General features: G+C 38.9%; 1 protein-coding gene across 2 annotated transcripts in view; it reads right to left on the bottom strand.

Moving 5' to 3' along the window:
• The window catches only part of ctnna2 (catenin (cadherin-associated protein), alpha 2), a 338,033-nt gene that overhangs the window by 41,204 nt on the left and 277,191 nt on the right, over positions 1-19,638 (bottom strand). The window lies entirely within an intron of this gene.

The raw sequence follows: 19,638 nt of genomic DNA on the forward strand, positions 1-19,638 counted from the left end.
ACCTAATGTCTGTCCAACAGATGACCATTTTCACAGGTACATTATTGCAGCTGCATTACTACTGAGAGCATGTAATATATGTCAAAAATGTTTGACAAATAGTAGAGTGACTCATTCGGATTCAAAATGGACAGGTCAACACAATATATATACAGAAAGCCTCAATGGGCTGACATTTTTTCAGCATGACTAGCATGCCTAAATATTATGGGGTTTGGTGGTGGACGGTGCTTTATTCAATAATTAAGTTGCCAGGTGTGCGTGTGTGTGTTTTTTTTTTTTTTAATTTATTTATGGAATGATCCTTCGTTGGATGTATGTCTGTCTTTATATCGAGGGATCTTTTCTTCATAACATGTTTCCAATCTAACTCCTTTAGAGCTACACTGATATTTCATAATTAATTTCAAAATTAACTGTGGACAGACATGTTATCTATCTGTATGCAGTATATCATACAAATTGGTTAAATAGTTTTAAAAAAGAAAAAGAAAATCCATTAGATGTAGTAGAAAACGTTTGAAACCACCACTAGCACATCTCTTGCAATTTCTTCTTGACAGAACACACACACACAGATGCACACACACACACACACACACACATACACACACAGTATTGATGTATTTCACTGTTAATTTTCATAACTTCAAACTCCATATAATCCAATACCATCCCTAAGTAAATCAGATTTTAGAATGAGGCCAGGCTTTGAAACTGAGCTAAACAGACACATGCCTGTTGGCAGCAAAAGGTGCCAGTCTGTATTAGCACTTCTAGTGCTCACATGTCACTGTTTGAGGCAAATTGAGGTAAATCAAATTTGTGTTAGAGGACTCTTGCTTAGAGCTCCGTCTCTTTACTCATGACAGCAATGAGCACATTGATGGATTGCAGTCCTTTATGTGAAGCTGTGTGTGGATGTGTTTAAAGTGTGTGTGTGTGTGTGTGTGTGTGTGTGTGTGTATGTGTGTGTGTGTGTGTGTGAGAGAGAGAGAAGACAGAATGTGATTGAGAGTCTATGTTCCACATAAACGTGAGTGGCTGCATGCAGAGGATTTGTTTGGAAAGATACAAAACATAATTCCATCATAATTTAAGTTCCCTGCATTCACTTCATGTTTTACAATACTGTAAACTATACAGAGCATCTCCAAGAACCTTAACTACATTATGACACATTTGCAATTTTCTCATTGTCTTTGAAAGGTAATTTAAAAAAAAAAAAAAATGCTGTATTGTTTCTAAACAAATACTCCCAGTTAAGAAAAGCATTGGCCAATTTCAGCCATTATAGTTTAAAATGTAATTGTATTTTTCTTTTAGTTTAATGGTCTTCAGCTGATGGAAGCATCGTGCTTTGGTTTTATCTTGTGGCTTGTGACTGTGACAAAACACTTACATTGTATTAGCATGTAAAACTCTCCCATCATGTCATATCTTGTCTCCTAAATGCACACATTAATGTGACATGGATGAATTGACCTATTTTCTGAATATTTAAGTCATGATATTTTTGCTTATATAATTGGGTGCAGGACTGCAGGCTAAAACTACAATAGCACAGAAATTTTCTTTAAATGATAAAGCCTTTATGTGTCATTTGTGGTGTCTCCATAAAATAACAGGCTTTCAAAAAGTAGGACAAACGTGCAGCACTTTTTCCATTTACCTCGTTTTCCAATTACAATATAATTGCAGTGCTTGAACAGTAAAAAGCAAGTCTTTTCTTTCTGTCTTTATCCAGTTACATAGTTTCCTTTCTCTAGTTCTGCTCAAGCCCAGTGGCCCTCTGACTGCTGCAATGGGCTCATGTAAAGCAAGGGGGCAGAGGGCTTTCTGGAGGCTGGAAACATGCCCAACAGGCCCACTCCCACTCCCTCTTACCCAACACAGAGAGCTGGGCCAGGGCCAATGCTGCAACATCCAGCCAAATCTACTAATTGCAATTATCTAAGGAAGTGCTTCTCCTTTGAGGTTTTGTTTTTTTTTTCCAAAGAGAGGAGGGAAAAACCAAGACAGAAGGTTTGAGACTACACAATGCAAGCCTAATGCTGATACGGTCAAGGATGTTGGAACAGAATACGCAATTCAAAGAGGTGTGTGCGTGTATGTGTGTGTATGAGAGAGAGAGAAAAGGAGCAATAGAGAGAGATCCCAGCTGAATGCCCATTCTTCATTTTAGCCTCGAACAAAGAACTATCGATTTTGTCCTTTTGCTCTGCTCTGGATAATCACTTCAATTCTAATTTGATGAAGGTTTCCACTGCAGTTGGAGAGATGGGCATTCTCATGTATGCTATCTAAATCACCTAAATGGAGCTGAGTGACTGAAAATAGATCTGATAGTGTCATTTTTTTTTCTTTCTTTCTTTTTACACAGGGGGTTGTTACTGACCTAAAATCTATTGACAGGAAGCTCTGATGGTGGTAATATATTAAATAACATCTTAACACTGTCTGCATACAGTGCACATGATCAGTGTCATGTGTACTGTATGTGATCTCATGAATCGCTGCTGTTGCATTATGTCTGATGTAATGCCTAAAACGTATCCCTTTTCCCCCTTCTTTGAATGTTCTTGTTTAACGTTTCTGTACTTTTTTCAGTGTCTGTGCCAAATAGCAGGGAAGCTGAGCCAGAAGAAGACTCTCCTTGTTTCACTCAGGATGGTCAGAACCCCTCCAAACCATGCTATTTCTACAGCCATTTCCAGTAACTACACAGCACAAATCACCCTTTGCAGTTACTAACTCTCAGGAACGACTAATAGAGCGGGTGTCATCCAAGGTGCTGCGAACAACAGCTCCTCCCAAAACAGAGGCAAGAAACAGATTTTAAAAAGGAGAAGAATGACGGTGGAAGAAGCAATCAGTGGGGATGACATTTTAAGTTATGTGATGTAAGACAGAAGCACTTTGTTCTATTAAAAGGCTGTCATCTGAATTTTTTCAGAAATGGGGTTCACTGACATGGGCTAAAGGGTTGTCTTATATCCCTTTCAAATACACACAACTACTGAAATCTCTCATTGCTCTTTTTCTGTCTCTCTACTGCTTATGCACACATACGTGAGCATCAACACACACTCACAAACACACACAAACACACACACACACACTCACATGCACACACACACACACACACACACACACACACACACACACACACAGTAAATAAATCAGTCTGTCAACATAGATGGAGCAGAACACATAACAGGGGAATACAGTATGCAGACTGTGAAACAATTACAGGCCTGCCCTCACAGGAGCACTTCTACTTGTTTTAGTCATGAGCTGTCAGCTCCCAGCAGGGACACCTGTACACACATTGCATGGACTGGAGGTGACAGAGACAGGTTAAGGTGCATGACACTGGGTAACGCCAGATGTCAAGGTTGTGTGAGGTTCAAATCTGCAGAGGATATAAAGCAGCAGGCGTTGAAGACCTGCTGTGACTGACTATGAACCACGCCTTTGAAAATCAATCCCTATTAAGGAGTGGAGTGCGTATTGCCTCAGGACGAATGCCCGCCGGGCTCGTAACAACATCAAAAGACATTCCAGACCTTGCAGCATATTAAACAAGAAAAGTGTGAAATAACAAGAACAAAAGCGAAAGATTTTTGAGCATGTTCGCCATGATAGTGGTTGTGATGTCTATACTTCTACTCTTCAGACAAATCTCCAGACAAAGGCACTTCTTGATTGGGTTGCTTGTAATTTTCAGAACAATAAATATCACACATCACAACCTGTGTGAAACATAAAATGCTTTCCTGACTGAGTGACATCGTTATGCTCACGAGTGTTTATAGAAAGAGTAAACTGTCTCCAACAACAGGGGATGCCATTTTCATAAAACTTCTGTTGTACACTATTTCATACCTAGTAAAATATACTGGAAAACAATCAGTCCAATGTTTATTTTTCATGCATGGTGAGGATACAACATGATCTGAAATTAGGGAATAGCTTTATGTGTCATTTTGATTACTGATTGCTGTTTAATTGCTCCCTCTGCTACCTTTTTCCATCTCCCCACCCACCCTCGCCTGAGAGACAAAGTAGACCTAAATTGCGAGTGACTCTAATGCACTTAGGAGCTCTCTCTACACTTCCTAACTCAGCATGGAAATGAGTTTAAGTCACTGTTTACTAAGTGACAGGTCCACTAATATGTGGCTGACTGGGATACAATCCTACAGTCTTCTACACACTGTCTCCATACAGAACCCTGGTCCATCAACTCCATGCATACAGACACATTTGCTGGCACACACTCACAGAGAAAGAGTGCCTCTCATTATTTCATGGGTGCACATTTTTAAGGTAAAGGTAGCTGCTTAAAAATGGTAGAAAACAGTACAGCATTCACCCACTAAACTCCAGTGGGTGAACAATCAGGAATGTACCTGTTTTGGTCTGTCCTTTGACTTCATCTGAATAGGACGATATAAAGTAAATGCAGAATGACAATACCGATTAATCACAAGAAAAAAATTATTATTACAAGGTCACCTACACATGAACAAATATGGAAATGCCTTGCAGTACAATAAAGATAGGTTCCACTACTATATCCTGGTGTTAAAAAAAAATCAAACTAGCATTAAAACTAAAACTCTAAAAGATGAAAAAAACAAACAAACTTAAAATAAAATGTGACTACAAAACAAACTAAAAACTAAAACAAAAAACATTCATTTATTGATGCAAGTATACCCAGCTTTTTTTTTCATTCTGTACTGCTTAACTGTAAGTGGCAAAGTTGTGAAAAAAAATCAGGTTAAGACATCCACTGAGGCTGCGTGATAGCAACATGGAAGTTCAGTGACCCAATTCCATACGGTCAATGAATCCTTAACAAAGCTGCTTCTAGGTCAGCTCTGGCAATTGGACATATTCCCTTTGACCAAACCTTTACTATAGGAACATGTACAGTTGCCTGACTGAGGTGGGAATGACTGGAGAAATCAGGAGGAAATGACACAGTGCCTGATAACAATTATGCGGCATGATTTTCTTTCACTGAAATTCGAGTTCAAAATTAATTACCCTGTAAGGTGTGTAATACTGCTCCTCTGTGTGTTGGATGATTAAGCTTACTTTTTGACAGCACTACTTTTGATAGAATGCTGCTGCGTTAAGTTTCTGTTCATTTGGACATGCATCCACAGTGTCTACACACTTTAGGGTGAGTAGCATGTTAGCAGAGCAGCGGCGGCAGCTTCTGTATACACAGAATTCATTCAGGTACTCTACTGTGTGTAGGTCACTTACATTTTGGTAACATACAATCAAACAATCTTTAGATATGCGTGTAAAACAGAAGAAAATAGACTTGAAGCATAAAAATATGTTTCAGGTCGTGGTTATGTGGCCTGTGCAGACTATGTAGCTATACTGATTCAATTGGTTCCATCAGACGAGCGAGCTAGACAGTAGAAAAATGCTAATGAAACAGTAGACACGTCGTAACTTCATGAATTCACATTTTTGTCCTTTCATTTCATGATCAATGCTGTGCACAGCATCCGAAGCATGTAGACGAAGTGCACCAAAGGTCTTCATAATAAAAAAAACACACATTTAGGAATTCTCTTTAATCCTACCTTAGAAGTGATTTCAACAGCACCAATAAAACTATAACCTTAACTGACACAAAATACTGTATTGACTAAAAAACACTACAAATGTTCCTTTGAAAATGAACTCAATCAAACTTCACTGGTACTAAAACATAAAATCCGAAACTAAATAAAAAACAAACCTGAAATGCCCTGAACCCAGCTGAGGCCAAAACCTTAGTACTTAATAATTTGTAACACTACTCCACCAAGATAGACCCTGATACTTCCATGCTCACAGAATAAGCAATCTGTCAGCCTTCTGTTTTCTTTTTTCTTGGAGCAAGTCAAAAGTTTCTCTGAAACACTTGCAATAATGACTGTCAATATGTGACTTTGATGATACCATAATTGCTGAGCTAGAAATCTTGTTTTTGGCATTTCTTTGAATTACACATTTATAAAACAGCCTCTAACGTGCCATCTTTTAGAACAAACTTTAATTTCACCGATATATATGAATATATTTTTTGCTTCAATCTGCATCTTAGGTCTTGCCAACACATGTCTGAGTCTGAGTGCCTATGATTGAAATTGATATCAAATTATGATAGTATAAATGTTTGTATGCTTTTGGAATACTACAAAAAATAAAATGCAGTGCCCCATTACTAATAACTGATATTTTTTATTGAGTTATGAGGTAATTTACAAAAATATCTGATTAATATGTCAAATATGTAACATGACTTTCAATTGTTCCTTCTTTTTCTTTTTTTGTAAGTCTGTGATTTTTAATCAAAGCTGCGGTTGAACCCTACAGAAAACAGAATAGCCTTCACTATCACACCATGGTCTCCCTGACAACCATGACTGAGCTCGCATGAAAGGCTGCCAGAGTGTGATTTACAGTGGTCGTTTCTCGGGAGCCGCAGTTGAGGTTTGGGTATTCCTGCTAAAACCATGGCCGGCTTCTTGATAAATATGGTAATTCGCTGCAGGCTCCTGGGGTGGTGAACCAGCACTGCTAGCAGGGGGAGGTTAGAATCGCACATGAGACAAAAGCGGGGGTGGAAGACAATACAGTTCAGACATGCACAGACACATGCTCATGGCTGCATATGTACATACACACACCAGAAAGGAGAGCAGAGGGACCTGATGTAATACAGAAGTAGATGCTAGCAAACTGTTTGCAGCAGTCTGTACTTTGCTTGCTCACCCCTTTATAGTGCTAAATGTCAAAGACCAGTGGCTCATTTCAGTGACCAAATACACAGAGGCTTCACAATGTGATTTATTTACTTTGAATTTTGAATGCCTAAATGAAGAAGGCCATAGGACGCGAGGATGGGCACCTAGAGAATAATACCCACAATATAAAATTTTATTGAGCTCAACAAGGGACACAGAGAGGTAATTGAAAGCAATATAAACAAATCATAAAGTTAGCTGGACAGAACTGAATTAGGACAAGGATATATATATGTGTGTGTGTGCGTGTGTGTGTGTGTGTGTGTGTGTGTGTGTGTGTGTGTGTGTCTGCACATGCTATATATGAGCATCTTACAGCTTCAATTTAGAGTCCTGGATATTGGATTATCTTATTCACATTGCTATGAATGACAGGACATTAAAGGAAGAAGGGAGATGGGAAAAAAATGGCTGACTCACTTTCCCTCAGGCAGAGGGCAACTATTCACACTTCCTATTGGCCTTGGTGTCTTGCTGCTTTGCTGTGGTCTGGTCTTCAGGAGCAAATGCTGGCTAGATTGATTTCTCTTCATTTTGCTACGAGCACTCTATCACATGGGGGTAGTGGGGTTTGGTACCACCTATATAGTCAAAAAGTTGTATCTCCCTGGTAGGTAGTACAGTAGTTTGTTCATCTTACATCTTTTGCCTTTTGCTAAAGCTGGTACTGTCGCCACAGGGGCCAGACTGCCTCTCTCACAGTTCCCCTCCATCCCTCTTTCCCCCGAAAAAAAGAAAAAAAGAAAAAAAGAAAAAAAAAATGCAGCTTGGGCTGTTTCAACTGAAGTATTGATTTCTCTTTGCTTTCTCTCTCTCTCTCTCTCTCTCTCTCTCTCTCTCTCTCTCTCTCTCTCTCTCTCTCTCTCTCTCTCTCTCTCTCTCTCTCTCTCCCTCCCACCCTCTCAAAGAGTGCTAGCCAAGCAGTCGGGCTTGGCACCAAAACATAATTATGAAAATGGACCTCTGGGTTGTTTCTTTTAATCTACCTGTACATTCCACAGTCCCTCTGCAACAGACGCTATTTAAAAACTGTTTCAGGGGAATTGAAATGTTTAACCCACAGTAGTGTAAAGAATGGTATACCTTTTATCAGCTGCCATATAAATCAAGTGTGTAACAGATCCATCACTATTTTTGGCCAAAACGATCAGGAAATGCCCGTGTAATACTGACTCACATCGTATATTGTTAGCAGAAAAGCAAACTTCTCAGTGTCAAGGCAGAGTGAGACTTGAGTGCTTGATACTTTCTGTCAAATGCTGGCATCAATTTACACTGTGTGCCACCCATGACAAAGTGCCTAGAGTCAGACAGCAATTGCTGCTCTCTCCCCAACTTACAGTTCAATGGCCAGTAAAACCCAAATGACACAGCCAAAATCAGACCCATTTTCAAAACATTAAATTCTGCAGCACGACATGATACACAGTAGCTGCAGTATCAAAACTACTTCTTTGCTCAAGGTGTTAGTGTCATGTCATGTTGCAGTGCTAAACATGATAAAGTAAAACATATATTTGGGCTGCCTTTCTATGATACTGGTCTGTAAATTCAGAGTAATTCATTAATTCATTAATCCAAACAAAAGGTTGTATTGCAAGATTTGTTCTGCATGGACATATAAGGTATGATGCATCTCGATATAAACCTTCCGTTACTGTAACAAGCATGTTCATGATGTTTTGCATGATTCGTATCACCTCAGTGTCATTTGGTCTTATAAAGAGCAGGAAATTAGAACCCTGTTTCACACATGACTAGATTCTAGTTGATCCAAAGGATCTTTAACACCATAGTCCAATCTCAGACAAAATGTGACACGGCAAGACCTTGACATTTCTCCACATCACATCCCTCTGCCTCCTCACATCTTTCTAAGGCACAAGAAAAGCATGATTAGTCCTGTTGGATAATAGATGCACGCAGTGGGAAAGGTCAGCAGTTGTCAGCCCTTAATGCCTCAACCTTTAAATTGGGGGGGGGATGGGAGAGGAGAGATGAAATTAAAAAATAAGGAGTGAGGATAGGAGCTGGTGACACTGATGATTTATAAGAATCAATAATTACTCCTTCCATGTCATACACATGTGAAAAATGGTGGAAATATGTACATGTCACAGCTCAGGCGCCAGAAAAAAAACTCTGCTTTACATCCTTCCAGTTGCTTATTAGTGAGAGAGGAAAATGTCAACAAATATAAGATGTCTTCTGTGGATGCTGCAATCATAAAATCATACATTTATGCAAGAATAAAGGAGTTTGTATGATATGATTTGAAGTTAATTAGCACCACAGTTTTCTACATTTCAGTCATGTAAACAACAACATATGAGTGCTTTTGAGAGCCTAGATGCGTCAGATGCATCTGGTGTACTTGTCTCTCAGGAAGTCTAATGCACCATAGAAATGTGACATTGATTCCTATGCTTTTAAATTAATGCGTGTGTGATTTTCTCTCAGGTGAGAACAGGGAAGTGTGAAGACGTGAAAGGCCATCATGGCACTGGCTGTGAGCAGAATTAACAGCATTAAAAACTGTCTCCATCATGTCCATTAGTCCTCCTCCATATTGGAATATTATTCCTAGTAGGGTGTTAATAAATAACACTTCATGTATAATGCAGTGTTCACCTGATCTGCACCTGATATTTGAAAAGTTTTATAAGTATACTTTCTGTGGTGATATAGACTATATTGCAGTACGCAGGGTATTTACTTTCCTGCAGGGATAAAGACGTGAGGTGATAAAACTGTGATGAGAGCATATCAGTAAAAGTGATAAAAAGGAGATCTACAAACTTTTTCTATGAGCCACGTTGTCGTGAGCTAATTCCCCCTACTGTCACTTCATACAGCAGAATTCTTGTCACATTAGGTTGAAAAAAATAATTGTTAATATTTCATTTTCCACTTTACTGTGTTTATGAAGACAAATGTTTTGTGCTGGGAGTGTTAGTGGCACTGTACATCTATCTTTGGTCCATGTCAGTTTTACAAAAGGGTGTTAAGATTATAATAGCAATGTCTTGGCACACTTTTTGGCAGAGGACATTCACCAAAATAATAAATGGACTGCAGCAAGTCTAAGGACCCAGTGACCAGACAAAGTCAAATTTGTAATCAGCACAAGCTTTTGATGCAATGGCTTTAGCTAATTACTTCATTTAGGAGCAGACATAACTTTTGCCCTGGGTTGCCAATTAATGTGAACCCTGGAACCACATGTGTTATAGGTGCTTTTCTTACGTGGCAATGATAAACTATAAATTGTCGGTCCAATTAATTTAGGATTGGTGTAATTAAGCGGTAGGAATTGGAGACTGCTACCCCTATTGCTCCTTGGGGAGTAATGTCTGGACATTCCCACTGTAAATAATGCTCGCACCCTTCACTTTCCACTTTGAAAATGCTCTTTCGTGTAAAGAACTCATTAAAACACGTTGCTCTCATCAACCACTTTTAGGAAACGGTTGCCTTAATGTAGCCTTATGACCAGCTGGGGCCCAGCCTGTAGCATTTAAGGTTATTTCCACAATATAACAGACGGCAGGTTGTGGGAGTCACCATCAGGGCATATTCACAGCTGCCATCCCAGGGGTGTTGTTGCCGTACTGTGTAATTGGATATTTGTCTTAAAAATCAGGCTGTCAGTCTGTTTTGAATTCACAGATGAACCAAGACTGTCACCAAGTTAGGTTTATATGTACGGATTCTGATCACAATTACAGTCTCAAAGGGCTTTACAAAGGTCAGCTAGTAACCAATATACTGAGAGACATCAGTTGCCATTTGACTGTTAAGTAAAGGTGACAACTACAGCTTTAGCAATTCTGTCCTATCTGAACACTTGTTAAGGTGAGCTGACTATATGTCTGACTGGCAGTAAGAGAATGTGTGCTTTTGCTCTGACTGCTCAGATTGAATTTAGATGACCCATCCTGACATGATTCAATTTTCTAAACACTACTGGTCAGTCAATAAACTGACACCCTATAAAGTACTATAAAGTGACTAAAATACTGTGTATGTTTAAAGGCTAAATTCTCATATCAGTGGTCAAACCATTCAGTCTAAATCTTCATTTCATTCGAGACAGACAAAGACAGAGATAGATAGATATATAGATAGATAGATAGATCTCTCAGTTCATGTGCTTTCTTATTGCTTTTGTGGGAAAACAAGATCACACCAATAGCACTATTGGTGGATGTGCCTTAATTGCTACTGGTCTCAGTGGGACGACTGCCTAGGACACATCTTGTTTCAATTTCAACACCTCAGTTCTCTTCAGAGTTCTCTGTCTGCCAGTCCCATCAACACAGTCAACAGTCACAAAGAAGTCTGCAATACCCCATACACTATAGTGTTTCTCTTACCAGTGTAGTATTTTTTCTGTCATATTATCTATCTTATCTATCTATCTATCTATTTTCTATATCTATATATCTATAGGGGGACTACAGTTTTCTAGGAAAATTGAAAAAGTGACACCACAGAGTAAAATGCTATTTTCTGTTTGGCTTTTGTTTTTTAATTCTGTGTTATTTCTTGGCTGAAAAGCAGGGGACAATGCAAGATCCAGAAACAAAAACTAGGCTTAATGAAGACACACACATGATGACACTCCGTTCACGCTCTAAACTTAAACTTCTCCACCACTGTCTGACAATGTTTGACCCTGACACCACACCCTTATCCCCATCACAAATTACTGCTGCATTGTTAACCACATTTAAAATGCGGTCACTGAAAAATTTATAAGCAGTACAGCGTCCTGGCATTGGATCACTTGGAAGTGCCATGCAAACAGGCAGGTAATCATATCATTTCACTGGTTCAGTGAATAGATTGGGAAAACATATGCCTTGGTTTGCAAAATTGAGGGAGAGTAGTAGAATATGTTTGAGATGTGAGATTGTTGAAATACTCCAACACTTTAGTTAAAAAAAGACACAGCAATAACTAACATTTTCTTTAACTCAGACATTTTTACTTGTGCTGAATTACTCATCAGCACTGGGAGTAAATCTTCTGCCAAAACCCTTTGCCACCCAGATGAAACAGAGGTTCGGGGTAATTGGCCGGAAATGGTAAAGCGAAGAATTTTTGGATTATTTACCATGGTAACAGCTGTCTCTTCTCTTCTCCTAACACTGTTTTGCAACTTTAGTCTCCTCAGGTTTTCTCTTTATTGCTGCCCCTCTTGCCAGAATTAATTCATTGGAGCAAGAACTGAATTCTAAACTGAATGAAGTGTGTTGATATGGATTTATATGCTGTAGGCAAAGCTGTGAAGTTGTGCTTTAAGAGCAATTGGGAAGCACTTTATTTTACAGCACAGTAATTACAATATTACAGTAAGTATTTACAGTAAGTACTTACAACATAATGAAGAGTTAATTGCTGTGCAAAGACAATTACATGTTGTCTATAGCAGAGAATACTGTAATTAGGAGATCAACATAATTATTACATATTTGTACATAAAATTAATTACCTGGTTTTAGCTATGCAGCCTATAATATGTCAGGTAATTACATAGCCATAAACAGTTGCAGGTAATACTTTTGTAATAATCAGTCACAAAAAGTAATTATCGAAGTTAATCTCTGAGCACAATAAAATAATGAGTAATAGGCCCAGTATCAGTATTATAGTCCTATGAGGCAAATGAAACTAGATATAAAATTGAATCAACAGTGACACAGTATTTGTGTTTGGTGTGCCAAATTAAAGTTGGTTTGTGAAACAATGAAACTGACATAAAAACTAATAATCTTTTCTTTTTTTTTTTCATAGGCCCCCAATAACAACATCCAACACCTACAAGGGTCCCAAGAGTCCACACAGACAACATTACTATGGGGGAGAGGGGGGGACAGTGCAAACTGCCAAATCATCCTCCATTTGAGGCAGAGCCACATCTCCCCTTCATTTACTCCCCTCTCCACCATCCTACCAAAAGTAAAGCTCCCCTCTGGAGAGAGAACGGATGGCTCCTTCTGCTCCATTAATCTAATGACAATGCCCCGTGACTAAGACCAGCTTAGCAGGCATTGCTCATCCCCATTGGCTCCTCTTTCACTTAGCATGCCATCTATGCATGAATGCAACAGGGGCAATGACAGCAAAAGGAGGAGGAGAAAGAAAATAAAGAGAGACCGAGTCACTGCAAACAATGGCTAGATTATATTGCACTGGTGTCCATGGTTACCGAAGCATGTCACATATCAGTACTGATAAAAGGTTTGATGAACTCTATTCATAAAATCATCAAAATAGTGTTAAGACAAGTCCTGTTTTAGGTTTCCCAGAAATCAGGACTATTATTTTTGGTGTACTGGGATGAGTAACAACACATGGCTTTATGTGAGAGAAAAAGAGAATAACATTCACGTCAACAATCAATTTGTATTTGAAACATGATATACGATAATAAATAAATAAATAAATAAATAAGGAGAGTGCCTCCAGACATAACTTGTATATTTCTGTGGTGTCTGTAAAGCCTACATGCACCTCTTCAAAGTGTACCTCTACCTGCTTGGACTGTGTGACGACATGTAACAGGTCTTGCGCCTTTCTCATTAATACCAGGAAAATTAGCTCCTCATCATCTAGCAATGACAGCCATTCCAGTGCAAACCATCTCTTTGCTACTATAACTACTCTGATCACAAAGTGATTGTGAGAGAATTTACATAATTACTACTTTTCTGACAGAATTAATGCTCAAACTAGCAATCTGGTTTTGCAGCCGAGCAATGACAGTAAATGGGGTCTACACAGAACTACAAATCAACAATTACTGCAGACGCACCTACAGCATAGCCATGGCGACGCCTCAAGTTTAATTTACGAATTAGATGACTATGATGTGTCTTTAGTTCAGCCCTGCGGAGTAGGTAGTACAAACACCGCCTTCCATCTGACACCTCTGGGAATGTCACTGCCCTGTGGTGTATGTGTTGCTTGCTGATGTCCGCAAGAGCACAGGCTCTGTGTATGTTAGCCAGCATCTCATAGGAGAGATGTCCGCTTCAGCCTAACCTCCGGGGAAATAGCGACCAGAAGTTGGCAGTCATATAGCAGAGCTGCTGGCCCAGAATAGCACAGGGTCAGTGTGGAAAAATAGGCCTCCCACACAACAAGAGCAGACAGGGCTTCTGAACTAAATGTGTGACACTGTGAGTCAAGCTAACTGCCAAATATTCTTGCTCACATTGAGAGTACATGTAACAGATCTGTTTGGATATGACATGGCCTCATGAACCCAGGCCCAACCCACGCACTTAAATAACTGGGTTACATTCATCTTTCTCCACTCAGCCGATTTCTTAAAAGTCATGTGAACAAGAAATCTGGTTTCCGTAATTGGGGTAGGGGATTAGAGGAACCTGATGGTCCCAGCTAGATTTCTACTTTAGAACGGCCATTTCTTGGCATTGTACAGTGTACAAGCAGGTTTCTAATTGGCTTTTTTTTCTGCAGAACAAGCACTTCACACGGAGAGAGTATCAGTCATTTAACAATCTCCCCTTACTGTTGTGTGCCCCCACAGTATTGATTGAAACTGATTTTGAGATAATTGTTGTAACAGATTGGTTCATATTCATGTTGTGCAGGACATGTCGGCAGATAATCAAAAAAAAACAACTCACGTTTAAACTTGTTTGAATGAATTGACATGATTTATTTGTTGCTTGTACTTGTGTGGCTGATGCAAGCTTAAACTCTGTTTTGGAGGGACCCCACCCCGTTGTGAGAGAGTATTTGGCTTTTTGATAATTGTGTTGATGCTTCTTGTATGTTATTTTTACAGTAAATGTTTACAGTAAACAAAAATCTACTAACTCATATGTATGTTGTAACATGACAATAGCAGAAATAAAAAATGACCTAGTAACGGTAGAAGTATTTAAATCAAAATGCAAAACAATAAATAACACTAGCAGCCACTAAAAGTTGTCTAATGATCGACCAAACTTCAGCAGCAAGTCTTGCCAAACTCTGCAGGCAGCAAGAATACTAGATACAAGGAGTACACTGAATCAGAGCTCCCTTTTCTTTATTTGCAATGTTTCAACCAACTACAGATCTTCCTCAGGCAAAGCAGGAACACTATCCACAGGCCAAGTGAGTCCAGTGTCTGACTCTGATACTTGAACCAATCTTGCTGGCCTGAATCCCCCATGCAGTTTCTTTGGTATTCTGAGGCATACAAGCAGCAGTTCGACATGTACGGGAAGTGTCGAGTGCAGCAAGTTTGTGCGAGACCTGGTATCAGCAACAGGCGAGCCGAGTCAGGTCGAGTACACATGTTTGTAGCACTGAATAACCTCAGCAGCGAGTGCATTGAGCTATGGTATGCTCAGAGAGTTGTGATGTAAACGAACTAGAAAAAGAATCGGTACAAAAGATTTGTTCATTCATTCTTTTGCCAGCACTTACACACACGCCCACACACAACACCCCCTCCCCCACCAAAAAAGAAAAAGAAGTCAAGGCTGAAACTGATCAGCTACATGCAAAGAAGTTCTCCGATTACTTGCATAAACTAGTTACTTACATGCGATCTAAATGCATCTTTTAATGCATCTAAATGCTGCTTTTAGCAAAATATCAATTAATATGCACACACTTTTTAGGACAAAGTTGATATTATTAAATGACATCACACATGAGCCATGTAAAAACAGGTCATCAAGGTCTTTTTTTAACAAATAAAGTTGGACGCAAATAATCCCTGGATCTCTTGGAACACCTTCTTACTTATTTCAGCATTGTTTGGGGATAAAAAATGTTTCCCCCTCGATGACTCAGTCTTGATTGAGTGTTCCTCTGCTTTATTACCCAGGGGGATGTTTGTTGCCATGGTGACAGAGAAAGCAGGGGGTGATACAGGATTTCATTACCGACTGAACAAAGAGCAAAATGACACATAATTTGCTATTCTGAAAGACAGACAAGCAAGGATCAAAAGTTTTTACCTTACTATGATCTTTGCATGTTACTCCAGGTAATTATGAGCTGAAAAGGCCATTACAATCTGTCTGTTTGCTGGTGTTTGTTTAGTCTTGTTGATGTCAGCAATTTCAGGAAATTATGACAGATATAAACTTTTGGGATGGAAAATGTAGAACTATTATATTTATTATTATATTTTATTGCAAAAATGCACCCACTACTTCTACCCCACATCCTTGCCATTATCAGTAATGAGACTGTGACCATATGTGCATTTACAATGTAAGCTTTAGGACAAACATAGAAGAGATAATGTAGTACTGATACAGTGCTGTATAACTGCACTGAGAGAGAGCAATTTTTTTCTCTCTCTATTTTGAAGCAATATCTGAATTGGTGTCATTGAACCCAGCATCAGGCAGTGTTTAAAATACATGTATTGTAGCGTTACTTCTAGCTTTATTTTAACTTACACAATAAAGTAATAGATAGTGTTAAACCTGTAAATATTTCTTTCTGCTCTGTCACTGAGGAGGTGAATGCCATCTTTGAAACTACTACTGTTTGCCATAAAAAGTCTTTACAGCCATGAATAGGGGACATTTTCATCTTGGCTTTTATAATGTTGAAAATGTTGTGTTCCCAAGAACTTGCTAACCAGTTTGCTGTCAAATTCACAGTGCAATGAACAAATTCAATTTACGTTTATTTGCCATGCAGGATATATGCTCACTGAGCACTTTAAGGAACACTTGTGCATTATATTGAAAAGTGTTCCTAATATTTTATCCACCCAATTTACATACATGAGGGGGACAAAATATTATATTTATATTCAATATAATTCACTCCAGTACACCACCACCACCCACTTCATAAAAGTAGAATTAATGGCAGAGCTGTTGTAGTGGATTGTGTTAGATTGCACAGGTGTGCCTTATAAAGTGATTGTATGTTTTAACTGTGACTACAATAAGGGAAGCTATACATTAACTTACGAACAACCATATAGATGTAATACTGAAAAACTTCTTACACACTACTGAAAATCTCTCACACACAGGAATTTACACACATAGTGGTGAAAAGAGGCACATACACTAAGGAAACAATGTACAGGCAAGTAAAATCTTGACTGTGCATGATTTTACTGGTATGTATGCAAGAAGCTTTCCAGTTGTGTGTGTGTGTGTGTGTGTGTAAGAGAGAGAGAGAGTCTCACTATGTGTGTGCATGTGGCTTCACCATCACATCTGTGTGAAACAGCTGTATGACACCCAGATGTATGCACTCACATGTCCCACTGCTTTTCCAAGTTACTCTTAATTTCCAATTCAAATAGCGATTTACTCTGTACAACATGTGAAACGATCCCCCCTGTGGCTGCCCGTAATGCAATAAGATCAGACCAATGAATGCATATGGATTAAATCAACCCAAAATAACACACATTAAACTCACAACACACAATTTATCACATTGTATGCTCTCACCAATTCATATTAGAGCACTTGTGCACAAAAAAAGAACAGTTTGTACTAACAATATTAGATAGTTCAGTAAACAGTGTTTACTGCATGAATCTTGGGGTTGAGTGAGCCAGTGTGGCTAACTCTGGGTGGTGTGGTCTGATGATCTGAGCAGCTAGCAGGAGGGCGAGAAATGCCTTGTGTGCTTCTGTGTGCACACATGCATTAGCATACTCTATGAATCGGATCAAAGATAGTGTGATGAGCAGTGCCTTCCTCATGAATATGCAGGAGGCAATGCTCTGCTTGCATTATGAGTCACTTTAGGCCTGAGCCACACTGTTGTGTTTTCACTTGTTGTTCCACCTTATCCATGATATTCTCCTCACCTGTGACCTTTGCTAAACAAACCACAACGTATCAGCCTTAAAGTCTTGAAAGAAACTGTGAAAAGAGAGAAGAAAATAAATAAACAAAGCACAAAAAGTGCTGAGAAGAGAGATAAGACTACATTGGGTTAGAGAAGAAAGGAAATGAAATTAGGTATATGTCCTGTTTGTGCTTGGTTGGATTTATGTTCCTGCTTTATTTATTTCATTTGAGGAAAAAGTGGTGGCAGTAGCAGACGTATGGATATGTTAAGAGCTGTGGTCATGAATTTCACAGGTGAAAATAGAATACGATTTAAAATGCCCCCCAGAACAGATTATATATGAATTGTCAACTAGAGACAACAGAAGGCACAATGTCTTGGGACCAATTACAGGTGGGATGTCATGGCCAAAACTGGGACAGATGTGGCAGGCATGAAGATGTCTGTTATAGATAATATTAACTATATAGAGTAGTTACAGTGTCTATTTTTGTGCTACAATGTTGTATATATGACACAGGTTGCCTTATAAATGAGTAGAAGACTAGCTATTATATGAACCTCTTGTACTTTGAATATTTCATCATAGGAATGAGGAGAAAACTTTTTTACCTTAATGACCCCCCTCCCTGCCTGTTCCTTTTTAAAAATGTGTAACGCTGTCTTAATCATCTAAAAAGGAAGATCCCAATTATCTATAGTGCTCTTCACTTGAGCAATACCTCTCTGCTGGTGCCAAAATTCTCTTCCTCTCCAAACCTGTCACTCCACATTTGACAACGAACAAATCCCTCTCTCATGATTATTGAACAAATGCCAATGTGTGTTACTTGATATCTTCAAATTGCTATTGCGATTAGGAAGGGGATTAGGACAGAACGTCCCAACTCTAACCTTTACTCTGGGACACAGTGTGGGGTAACTTGATATGCATACAGGGTTGTTTTTGAGACTCTCTTATTTATATTTACTGTACCCAAATAAAAATGTCTTTCCTTTTGTATTTCCTTCACTGCTCCTTTCATAATTATTAAGCAAGACACGGCAAGACAAATTTAGTTAACAGACGGGCAAATGTTTCATAAGCAGTGCATCATACCAGCGCTGGATATGGTACATATATTTCCCCAAAGGACATGACCCGCAGTATATTGCATTTTACCTTTCATAAGCTATCTGGGGCAAAATCACAGCGTCCTTATAGCTCCTTTTATTCACTCACCTAATTAATCAGCGGTGGGTGGTGCCTGCCATCGCTAGCTTGTGTTATTCGGCATTTGTACTGTGGTAAAAAGCTGTGGCTCTAATTAGGAGAGATGATCTATTTTCCATAATGAGAATTGATGGCTTTTCTTCTGCACCACCAAGCATTTTCTCTCTTTCTCTCACTCTTTCCAACTGAAACCCCCATTCTCTGTTACTCCCTCACACAGACACACTTCAGAGCTGTATATAGAAAAGGACTAAATGAAGCACTATGTGATTAATGGACTTAATTTCCAGCAGATTTGACTTCACGGTGACAGCCCACTTCACCTCAAAAGCTTTCTGATTATTAGATTTAAGCCTGTGTCAAAAAGTCAAACAGCTTACAGATGAATGTCCCTCCCTGTCCTCTCCTCATCACCCGCAGAGTTTCTACCTCTTATTTTAACAAGCGTTACATTAAAAAAAAAAAAAAGTTTTTTGTCATTTTTATGTTTCATGCAGTTTGTGTTTTTGCATAGTAGCATTTTTGTCACATGATGACGCTCAGATACACGAAAAAGAGAATAAATAAGTGCAAGCGATTAGGAAAATAGTCTCTTTAAAACCAGAAATAATTTATAGAATGATCTGCTGAGCTGCTCAAAAAGGGTCCTAGAAGACAGACATAGAGGCCCCTGTAGAGGATGGATGCAGCGTGCCTAAATTAGACACCTTGTAAAACAGTGAATCCATATATTCTATAATCTTGTTGCCTCCCATGGGTGTCAGTGCCTCCTAATCTTTAAACACAAAGACA

The sequence above is a fragment of the Thunnus maccoyii genome, chromosome 2 (assembly GCF_910596095.1).
Source record: "Thunnus maccoyii chromosome 2, fThuMac1.1, whole genome shotgun sequence".
NCBI classification, from domain to species: Eukaryota; Metazoa; Chordata; class Actinopteri; order Scombriformes; family Scombridae; genus Thunnus; species Thunnus maccoyii.